This window comes from Ursus arctos, unplaced genomic scaffold (genome assembly GCF_023065955.2).
Source record: "Ursus arctos isolate Adak ecotype North America unplaced genomic scaffold, UrsArc2.0 scaffold_15, whole genome shotgun sequence".
In the NCBI taxonomy this organism is placed as follows: domain Eukaryota; kingdom Metazoa; phylum Chordata; class Mammalia; order Carnivora; family Ursidae; genus Ursus; species Ursus arctos.
Window position 1 is genome coordinate 2,011,979 of NW_026622819.1, and position 11,620 is coordinate 2,023,598.

An 11,620-nucleotide genomic window follows, 5' to 3' on the forward strand; every position below is an offset into this window, starting at 1 on the left:
AAGCACCATGCACACACGGGGTTCATCCCAGGAACTTAGGATTGGCTCAACTTGGGAAAATCAATGTAATTCGTTATATTGACAGAATAAAGGAGAAAAGTCCTATCAGTAGATGGGCAGAAAAAAAAATTGTGCAAAATTTACAAGTCCCTTGTTAAGAACACTCAGAGAACTGTGGGCAGAATGAAATCTCTCAACCTGACAAAGGACAGCAACCCACACCAGAGCTGACATCATTGTTAATTACGAAAGAGTGAATGCTTTTCAGGATGGGAGCAAGATAAGGATTTCCACTTGGACTCGACATTACACTGGGGTCTTAGCTGGTGTAAGAAGACAATAAGTTAATAAACAAACAAGCAAACAAAGACACAAGACAAAATTTGGAAAGGTTTTTAAGGCAATATGATTGCAAAAAACAAAACATCTATTAGAATTAATATGTGAATTTAACAAGGTCACAGGATCCAAAATCCATATTAAAACAATCAGTTGTATTTCTTTTTTTCATCATGATAAGTGTGCTCTTTAATCCCCATCATCTATTTCCCCCATCACCCAACCCACCTCCTCTCTGGTTATCGTCAGTGTGTTCTCTGTAGTTAAGAGTCTTTTTCTTGGTTTGTCTCTCTCTTTTTATTTCTCCTTTGCTCATTTGTTTTATTTCTTAAATTCTATATATGAATGAGATCATATGGTATTTTCTCTAACTTATTTCACTTAGCATTGTACTCTCTAGTTCCATCCATGTCATTGCAAATGGCAAGATTTCATTCTTTTTATGGCTGAGTAATATTCCAGTCTATTTATATACCACATCTCATTTATCCATTCATCTGTCGATGGACATCTGGGCTCCTTCCATATCTTGACTATTGAAAATAATGCTGCTATAAACATAGGAGTGCATGTATCCCTTTGAATTAGTGTTTTTATATTTTGGGGGGTAAACACCCAGTAGTATGATTTTTGGGTCATAGGGTAGCTCTATTTTTAATTTTTTGAGGAATCTCCATACTGTTTTCCACAGTGGCTGCACCCGTCTGCATTCCCACCAAGAGTGCACAAGGGTTCCCCTTTCTCCACATCCATGCCAACACTTGTTGTTTCTTGTGAGGTATTTTTTAAAGATTTTATTTTTAAATAATTTCTATTCCCAGCGTGGGGCTTGAACTTACAACCCCGAGATCAAGAGTCACATGCTCTACTAGCTGAGTGAGCCAGGCTTCCCATTGTGTTTTGTTTTTTTTTTTTAAGGATAAATATTTTATTTATTTTCTTTTTCTTTTTCTTTTTTTTCTTTTTTACTTTTTTAATTAAAAAAATTTTTTTATTATATTATGTTAGTCACCGTACAGTACATCCCCGGTTTCCCATTGTGTTTTTATTTCAGCCGTTCTGACAGGTGTGAGGTGGTGTCTCATTGTGGTTTTGGTTTGCGTTTTCCTGATGATGAGTGGTGTTGAGCTCATTTCCATGTGTCTGATGGCCTCTGGACGTCTTCTTTGGAGAAATGACTATCCCTGTCTTCTGCCTATTTTCTAATTGGATTATTTGTTTTGGGGGTATTGAGTTGTATCACTTCTTCATATATTGTGGATACTAACTCTTTATGGGATATGTCACTTGCAAATATCTTCTCCGATTTGGTAGGCTGCCTTTTAGTTTTGTTGATTGTTTTCTTTGCTGTGCGGAAGCTTTTTATTTTGATGGTCCCAGTGCTTTATTTTTGCTTTTTATTTACCTTGCCTCAGGGGACATAGCTAGGAAAATGTTGCTACAGCTGATGTCAGAAAGATTACTGCCTGTGCTCTCTACAAGGCTTTTTATGGATTCAGGTCTTACATTTAGGTCTTTAATTCATTTTGAGTTTATCTTTGTGTATGGTGTTAGAAATAGTCCAGTTTCATTCTTCTGCATGTGGCTGTCCAGTTTTCCCAACACCATTTGTTGAAGACACTGTCTTTTCCCCATTGGATATTTCTTTCCTGCTTTGTCAAAGATTAATTGACCATATAGTTGTGGGTTCATTTGTGGATTTTTGTTCAATTCCATTGATCTACATGTCTATTTTTATGCCAGTACCATACTGTTTTAATTTCACTAGCTTTGTAATGTAACTTGAAATCTGGAGTTGTGATTTATTTTATTTTTCTTTTTCAGTTTTTTTTTATTTTAGAGGGGGGTTGTGGAGGGGCAGAAGGAGAGGGAGAGAAGCAGACTCTCACTGGATGTGGAGCCTGACATGGACTCTATCTCAGGACCCTGAGATCACGACCTGAACCAAAATCAAGAGGCAGACACTCAACCGACTGTGCCACCCAGGCACCCCAGGAAATTTAATTTTTAACAAATAAGAATTTAAATTTAAACAAATATAAATCAATTAAATCAAATGTAATACACAAAAATTCTACACAAAACACTACAAAATAGTGCTGAGAGTAAGTGAAGGATATGTAAATAAAAGGAGAGGAATAGCCTAGCCCTGGATTGCAAACTCCATGCTGTTAAGATGCTCATTCTCCCGAAATTGATATGTGGATTCAATACAACACCAATTAAAGTATCAGTAGGATTTTTTTTTTTTGTAGGAACTGATGGATTGATTCTAGAGTTTACATGGAATTACAAAGAACAAGATTAGTCTAACAGTTTTGAAGAAGAACCAACCTGGAAAGCTTAAGCTTCTTGAGTTCAAGCCTTACTATAAAATTACAGTAATTAGGACAGCTTAACGCTGGTGGAAGGATAGCCCTACAGACCCACAGAGCAGAAGAGGGAGTCCCACCATAGATCTACATATACGCGATCACTTCGTCTTCACGTGGATGTCCTGGTACAAGAACAACTCAATATCCACGTGAAAAATAAATAACTATGTCTTCTACCGCACATCATTTATAAATCTAAATGAGGAAGCTAAACCACCTGGAAAAGACATATGAGTAAATCTTTACGATTTGGGGTATGCAATTATTCCTTCAATAGGGCACACACAAGAATATCCTTAAAGAGAAAAGGGATTAATTGGACTTCAAATTGTCTGTAGTGGACAAAGACAATATGATGAGAGAGCAAGCCATAGTGTGTAATTATAATGTGGATTATACTGTACATAGCATATCATTTGTGATATGGGATATATTGTCGATAGTGTATAATTTGACAAAAAGACATATATATGTATGTATATATGTCTATATATATATAGAGAGAGAGACACACATCACACATTTTGATAAGACAAAAGAGTCTGATGAATAATGGATAAACGTCTTGAATGGACACTTGCCTAAAGAAGATAGATAAATGGCCAATAAAACTTTCAAAAATGATCAACATTGTTTGTCGTAAGAGAAATATGAACTCAAAGCACAGACATTACTACAAACCCATTCGAATCAGGCTAAATTTAAAAAGACTGATAATGTCAAGTGTTAGCAATGATGAGGAACATCTGAGTCCCGACCACCGCTGGGAGAAGTGTAACATTGCATGAGTGCTTTGGAAGATTGCTGGTGGCTTCGTATAAAGTCAGACACATGCTTGCCGCTTGTCTAAGAAATGCTGCTCTTGGGTGTCTACCCAAGAGAAGTGAGAACACATGCCCTGCAAACTGTTTGACCGAAATGTTGGTTGTGGTATTATTTATATTAGCCCCGAACTGGAAACAAGCCAAGTAGTTACGGATAGATGGAGGAGCTCAGTCGTGATCTATTTACGGAATGTAACCTGTGCCCCAATAAAAAGGCACAAACGACCTCGCACACCATGGATGAATCTCAAACCCACCATGCTGAAACAAGAGATAGCTACAAAAGACGGCGGAGTCTACAACTGCATTTACACGGCATTCTAGAACAGTCCTGGCGAATATGAACCTTAGCAGGGGAAGTCCCCTGGGGTGAAGGGTGGGGGACCAGCCTGGGACACGTGGGGACTTAACTTTATATGCTGCTCGGTGTCGCGATCACGAGGATAGACATGTTTACGAAAACCACCCAAGTTTACACTTACCCTCCGACCTTTTTATCATGTCGAGTGTCTCAATTAATAAACATAAACATCTCATATTTTACGAAAATAAATTAATGCTCAAAATACTCATAAAGAGTGTGTGTTTGCATCAGTCGGCCTGTTTAGCAAACCCTCGTCAGACCTGGAAAGCTCCCCATCGTTTCTGTCTTTGTCCGTCTGACAGGAGATAAATGGCGTTTTACTCCTGTGCGAACTCTCCTTCGTCTTGTGTTATGTTTGAGGCTGGGGATCATCATCGCCTCTTTCCTGGGCACTTATCTCTCCACTTCTCTGAATTGTCTCCTCAGTTTCTTCGCTTTTTTGTCTGTTTGATGATTGATCTTTCTGTTATTAATAAGTGATCTTTATAATTTATGATATTAAGCCTTGTACATCCATGTAAATGGAGATTATTTTCCTAATTTTTTGGTCTTTCAAGTCAATTTAAAGTATTTTTTAACTTAAATAAATCCTTGATTTTTAATAGTATAATTTGTTAGTGTTTTATAAGTTGTGACCTTTTCGTTGATTGAAGATATTTTTTAAAGAACCTAGAATACAAAATGTGTATTTCTTCTTATAACAATAGGACTTACACAATAGCATTTTCTATTCATTTGGAATTGTTTTTTAATGGCGTGAGGTCACATTTATTCCATGGACAGCAAATTTTCCCAAGCCTCGAGTTCATTTCTTCTACGAACCACTTATTTGAAACACCCCCCCCATGTTGTCATGTTATTTATAGGTCTTATCTAGTCTGTCTTGTTTTCTACTTCTGTTTTTATTTTTATCAAAGTATACATCCTCATATTTTGAAAACTCAAATACTTCTACAACAGCCCCCTCCCCCCCTTCTCCATTTCCCACCATCAGGAAACAATTTCTTTTTTGAAGATATTACTTATTTGAGAGAGAGAGAGAGAGAGAGCACGCAGGTGGGCAGGAGCGGCAGAGGGAGAGGGAGAAGCAGACTCCCCGCTGAATGGGAAGCCCGACGTGGGGCTCGATCCCAGGACCCTGAGATCATGACCTGAGCTGAAGGCAGACGCTTCACGACTGAGCCCCCAGGAACCCCAGGAAGCAGTGATGGTCACTGTTGGTTCTGTGCGGATTGTGCTCCTCGAACCTTGCACGCTCATGTCGCACACTCCTCACACCAGAAGGAAGGGGCCAGCCCCCACCCCTTGGATCTGTGCTGGCCTGTGACGGTTTTTCATCACAGAATGCAACAGAACCAACTTTTAGTGACTTCCAGCTCCAGAAGGGAACTGGAGGCGTCACTTCCTGGGCCCCCAGCTGCCACGTTATAAGGAGGCTCAGGCTAGACCCCTCGATGGACAGAGGCTACACATCCTGGACACGTCGAGAGCCCCCGGCTGGTGGAAACCCCCGTGGGGGCCAACAGAAGGGACTAATGTCCAAGTGCAGCCAATTCCACGAATCACGGACAGTAACAGTGTTTTTGATCTCAGCCACAAAGTTTGGGACAATGTGTTTCCTAGCACTAGGAAACTGTTACACTGACCTCGGGCCGATTACCTGGTCTCTGTGACCTTCGACTTCTCATCTGTAAAATAGGGCTCCGATGCCGTCCTTGGAGGGCCGTTCTTCAGAAGGAAATGCTGCTGGGGGCCTAGCAGAGCCTTACGTGCACCTAATATGTGCCTGTCAAGAGCCACGTGCCGAGCTGTGGATGACGTGCTTGCTCTCCTAGCTTCTCGTCAGCTCTAATTTGGGTTTAACAGTTCTTTCCATATTTTTAACTTCTTTTTTGGTTGACAGAGGCATGGGAATACCTTTTGCGGTGCTGATCTCGGGCGTTCCTGTGCTCTAGTGGGGATGATGGTGACCGGTCTTTGTTTTAGACTAAATTCAGCCACAGGCATGAGGGGAAGAGGTACGTAAGTACAGCCCGGTACTGCACGAGCTGGGGTGTAACTCCTTCTGCCTCATGCCCGAGCGATCTCTAGAACGCCGGGTTGGAACTGCAGTGGCAGAGATGGGGGTGCACGGAGGTGGCCCCGGGACTCTGCGTGCAGGGCAGGCAGCTTTCCTTTCCATCAGAGAAAGCTCGCAGGACGTGCTCACTCCCCGTCGGCAGGATGGGAGCCTGCACTGGAAGGAGTTTCAGTTGAACGACCAAGTCAGTAAAATCCCGCCAGTTGCCTTCCAGAGGACGTACTTGGAATTCACAGGAGGCTCAGCTGGGCTCCTGCAAAGGGCAAGGCGGTACTTCCAAAGCTTGACTTTTCAGCAGCGGCGGGAGAGGGCTGTGGTCGTGGCGTGGTTCCAGGTTGAGAAAGGCTCTGGACGTGACGGCCACCAGCAGACAGCAGAGGCCAGAATAGGAGCTGGGGGTGCTCTCGGGAAAACCTCCCTCTCCCGAAGAAAGGGGGACTGAGGCCGTTTGGAAACGCACACAGAGGCTGTAGCCGTCAGGGCAGGAGGCGGAATGGAAGTGGAAGATCAAGTAGCCGGAGGGAAAAGTGGGGTCAGATGAATGCCAGGTCTTCTCCAGGAAAGGAAAGAAGCCTCTGGGTTTGCTGGGCTCCCCTGGAAAAGGGGCAAGTAAAAGCTGAGGTCCTGGCAGCAGGAAGGCGGTGAGCAGCAAGGGCCCAGTGACAATAAACAGAGACTTTGACGCAGGGGTTTCAGGGGATATCGAATGTGGTTAAGTGACATCTCATAGCAGTTTGTTAACTTCTGGGACAGTGAAACTGCGTGGCCGTGGACAGCCGTGGGTGCTTGCCCTGCGGCCGTGGACAGCCGTGGGTGCTTGCCCTGTGATCCTGGGAAGCCGTGAGTGCTTGCCCTGTGGCCGTGGTCAGCGTGGGTGCTTGCCCTGAGGCCGTGAACAGCCGTGGGTGCTTGCCCTGTGATCCTGGGAAGCCGTGAGTGCTTGCCCTGTGGCCGTGGTCAGCGTGGGTGCTTGCCCTGAGGCCGTGGTTAGCCGTGGATGCTTACCCTGCGACCCTGGACAGCATCCACGCTGCACGGGTGATTTCACTAACCACAACCACCCCCGGGACGCTCTGCAAATCTCCAGGGTGTCCAGGCTTCCCATCTCCTGCATCGTCCTCACCACCTGACCAGAACAGCATACCTACTGGGCATCTTTGGTCCTCGTGATTGAAGCTTCAAGAGAATCTGACAACATTTTTTATTTGGCTTCATGTTTCTGTCTGTTAATTCACGTGTTCGTCAAATACACCAGCAAACAGTTTCTGAGAACTGTTGTGGGGTGAGTCTGTCCCCCCAAATTCATCTGTTGAAGCCCTCGTACCTCTACATGTGACTCTTCAGACACGACCTCTTTAACCAGGTGACCCCCTACCTGCGGCCATTAGGGATGGCCCGAACCCCATGTGACTGTGTCCTTACAGGAGACAGGCACAGAGGGACAGGGGAAACCACATCCCCACGCCAGGGAGCGAGGCCTCGGAGGGAGCCAACCACGCAGACACCCATTTTGGACTTTGGCCTCCAGAGACGATGCGTTTCTGTTGTTCAAGCCACCCAGTCCCTGCACTTGGTGATGACGAGCCCTTCAAAGTAAGAGCTACAACTCCCACCACATGGATCTAATGAATTAAAGAGGGGGCCGGCTTATTCTCATGTGGGGTGAGGACAGAAATTCGCTGGTTAACAGGTGGCCACACTCAACCTCCCAACCAAATCCAGGGAGAATCGATAGGTGCTTGTACTTCCCAGCTGATCTGTCTCCAGAACTGTGCTCCAAACACAGGTTAGGGCTTTAGGTCGGCAGGGATTACTGACAGACTCCTCGAGGGGGGAGGCCATGACCAGCGGTCCCAGCCAACACACTCTCTGGACACGTCCGCGGCACACGCTGGCCCATTGACGTGCATGCCGAGGGCCTCGGCCGGGACTTTGTGCACCTTGGAGAAGTAGGGGCTCGGGGAGACCCAATCCTGTTTCCTTTGGGAATTTATGTTCACAGGAGTGAGAATGACTGTTTGCACTGGAATGTTTTGGTTATTTATTTACGTTTATTGCATGCTTCGTTTGCATGAAAGAACTTAGCGCTGTAGAGCAGAGAGAGGTCCTGGAGCAGAGTTTCTTTCTCCGCCCACTGAAGATGGGGAGAGACCCCCGGCTTCGCGGGCGACACCAGCACCGACAGCGCTGAGAGTGCAAAACAGGAGCTGCAAATCGACCGCCCGCGTCCAGAGTAACCTTAGCTGCTTCAGGCCGCTCACGCCGTGGCCCCGACCGTCCTCAGGTGCGTTTCTGGGCATCCGCGTGCACGCCTGTGTTCATTCCCCAGACTCACCGCTGATGTTCCTCTCATCTCCCTTCTGTGCCTCTCACGATTGCTGAAAGACATGTTCATCTTTCTAGGGCTTAGAGCATGCTTTAATTTTTATTTTTAAAAGTATTACAGTGTCCTCTCCGAGGGGCCTCTGTCTTACCTGCAACCATTTTCATGTGTTTTCCTTAATGCACTGTGAACGAAGCATGGTCTCTCACCTGCACCTCGATCCCTTTGCTGTTGGGAGGAATAACAGATTCATGGGCATGTATCTCCATGGGCTGGTGTTAGCCAAAGTCGATTTTCAGGCTTGTGCTCGAGGGGTAGAAGGCCGCCCGAGTCTATTTTCAGGATCCTCCGTGGTATTGGCTGGCACTCAGACAGACATTTGTGCGGGGCCCCCGAATCCAGGAGCACACAGCTGGGGCTTGTCTGTGTGGTTGGTGGTGGCCAGGCTGGACCCAGGTCCCGGGAGGTGTCTGGTGTGATGAAGACACAGGTCTGAGCTGGCTTCGGCAGGGGGGCTGCTGGTCTGCTGGACACAGGGTGTTTTCTCCGGGAGTGAGCAGTGCTAAGAAGAGCAGGGAAGCCAGGCAAGCAAGCAGAGGGCTATTTTATCAGCAGCCATGAAAGAAGGTCACAGTGAGGAGGTGACAGCTGAGCAGAAACCAGAATGAAGGGAGAGTGAACGTCCGGAAGGCGTAGGGAAGTGGGACGGTGTATCTGGGGAATGTGGCCACAGACTTCCGAAGTCCTAAAGGGAGCAGCACCTGGACCCGTGTTGCGTTGGTCTCCTGTGGCTGATGTGAAAAAGGACCACGGAAGGGTGGCTTAGAACAGCAGGAATTTACTGTGTCAGAACTCGAGGACGGAAGTTTGCCATCAGGCTGTCAGCAGGGTGTGGATCCTGCATCCTTCAGCTTCTGGTGCCCCAGGCGTCCTGCCCTGGGGTCTCCCTGCTCCAATCTCTACCTTTCCCCAAGTCTCCTTCTCCTGGAAGGATGCCACCCTTCGATTTAGGCCCACCCTAATCTAGGCAGGTCCTTCGCTGAAGCAGGTTTGCAAAGACCCTATTTCTAAACAAAGCCACGTTTCTGGGTTTTGGGTGGACGCCATCTCTGGGGGGTGGGGAGGGGAGGGCACTATTTAACCAGTTATATATGCAGAAGATACAGGTTTTAGGAGGAATTCAGAATCAATACACCACCTTAGAAGAATGGGAGAGAGAGCTGTTCTTCCCAGCCTGGAAATACAGGTGGAATCTAAGTGGACAGGACTTTCCCAGTGAGAACAGAGCTGATCTTCTCAGAGGACAGGGCCAGTGGGGACTTGGAGGTCTGCCATGCTGGTCTCTGGCCTCTCATTTCCCTGAGCCCCCGGGGACCCTGTTCTTTTACCCTGGGCTTCAGCATCCCTATGCTGTCCTACGGCTTCGAGAGCTAAAATTTGCCAGGGGCCTCCCTGTGCCTGGGGCTGAGTACTGGCTTCCTATCTGTCTGTCTTCCTGGCCCCTGACCCCGCATACGCAGCGGCCCCACTAGCAGTGGGGTTCACTGCTTTCAAGATTGCCGTACTGACGGCATCCTCTAAATTGGGAACTTGCTTTGTTTCGTTTGTGTGTGAAGCTGCCTCCAGCCTGGTGTGGGCTGGCCCAGGGGCCCACTCCCTTTAACTTCTCTTGACCCCACCCCCAGCCCTCCACTCCACCGCGGGCTGGAATGTGCCCTCAGGTCCCACACACCTCAATGCAGGTGAGAGGTCCTCCTGAGCACAACTGGTTCGACCTGTTTCCACACCAGACTCTTCACCACTAGGACAACTGGAACCTCGGCCATTCCAGAGACAGGCCTGTTCCCGAGGCAGGGTCCAGCCCTGCAGCCTGCGGGGCAGTGCCGTGCGCACACAGATCTGCAGGCCAGGTGGGCTCTGGGGGCAGCAGGTGCGGGCAGCTCTCCACACCTGCTCTCCCACATGCTCTGGCCCGCACCGTCCATCCGCCCAGCCAGCTAGCTCTGCGGCATCTCTGCAGGCCAGACCCACTTCTTCCTCCTCCCAGTCTTCCGGCCTTTAATGAACAGTGGAGGAGATGGGAAGGGTGGGGGTGGGTTTGCTTCAAGATAAAGGCAGTTTAGATTTGATGTCGGGCCGGTTCCCCTGATGGCCGCCTCCCTCTTTCCCGCTGTTCCTCTGTCCCAGGCCTGCTTTTCTGCTCTGCGCTTTCCCATTGGGAGAAAGCACACAATGCCTAGTCTTTCTCATGAAGAGCAGTGTGTATACTTCTGCCAAGGGCCACAGAGACGGTCTTCGGTTTCTTAAGAAGGGTTTGCCCTGACAAAGATGGCTTTCTCTCTAAGGGGAACTCTTGTACCAGCTGTTACCTGATACACGTTATGTGACCAAATAGAGGTGGTGTTAGAAATGCCTAAACACGCATGTATGTATATGCACGTTTTCCACAAAAAATACATACGTTTATAAAGTACATAAAATCTATAAAAAGATGCAAGTCTTAGGTGGCAAAATTATCGCATAATCCCCCAAACAACAAATACCTAGGCAACAATAATATAAATCAACAGTGGGAGAGGAGCTCATGCGAATGTGAGAGCGTGTTCACGGTGGAGGGGAAGAAGGGCAGGCTATAAAGTGTTTTGGAAGCTATTTTTAAATGTTTGTCAAAATTTAAAATCTTCATAGTCTCTGAATAGGAATTTTGTTTCTAGAAATGTAAACTGGAAATACCCCAAAGCATGGGTCTAAGAGAGTTTATGACTGCACGTCTGTCATAGTGTAAAGCTGGAACCAGCTTAAACACAAGTCAGGGGTGTGCAGTAGTTCAGGGTCTCCCAGACCAGACAGGTCTCCCCGGCAGCTCTGCAATCGTGCCCACACCCTCCCGTACACACGAAGTGTTCGTCAGGATTCACACTATATGGTTAAAGGTGTTTAACTTCTGAGGAATAGAATACGGGGTCTACGATGGGTTTGCATTCTTATCAATTGTCATATTACTCTTCATCACATGTCGCATTTTATAATTAAAGAAAGAGGAAGTAGAAACTAGGTCCTCGGTGCAACAGGCTGGCTATCATACAGCCTCGCCGTGGAATGTTAAGTAGACACTGGAATAAAGAGGGAAGCAGAGAGATAGGAAAGGAAATGTGAAGAGGGCCGCTGTAACGGGCTAGATGATGTGTGTGATAAAGCAGGTGTGACCATCACAAACCTGGAAATCGTAAGTAATAAAAAAAATCTGGAAATAAGGCCAAATACATGCTTCTGTGACTTAGCAGGTGGCCCGGGGTCCTCGTCCCTCAGCAGCTG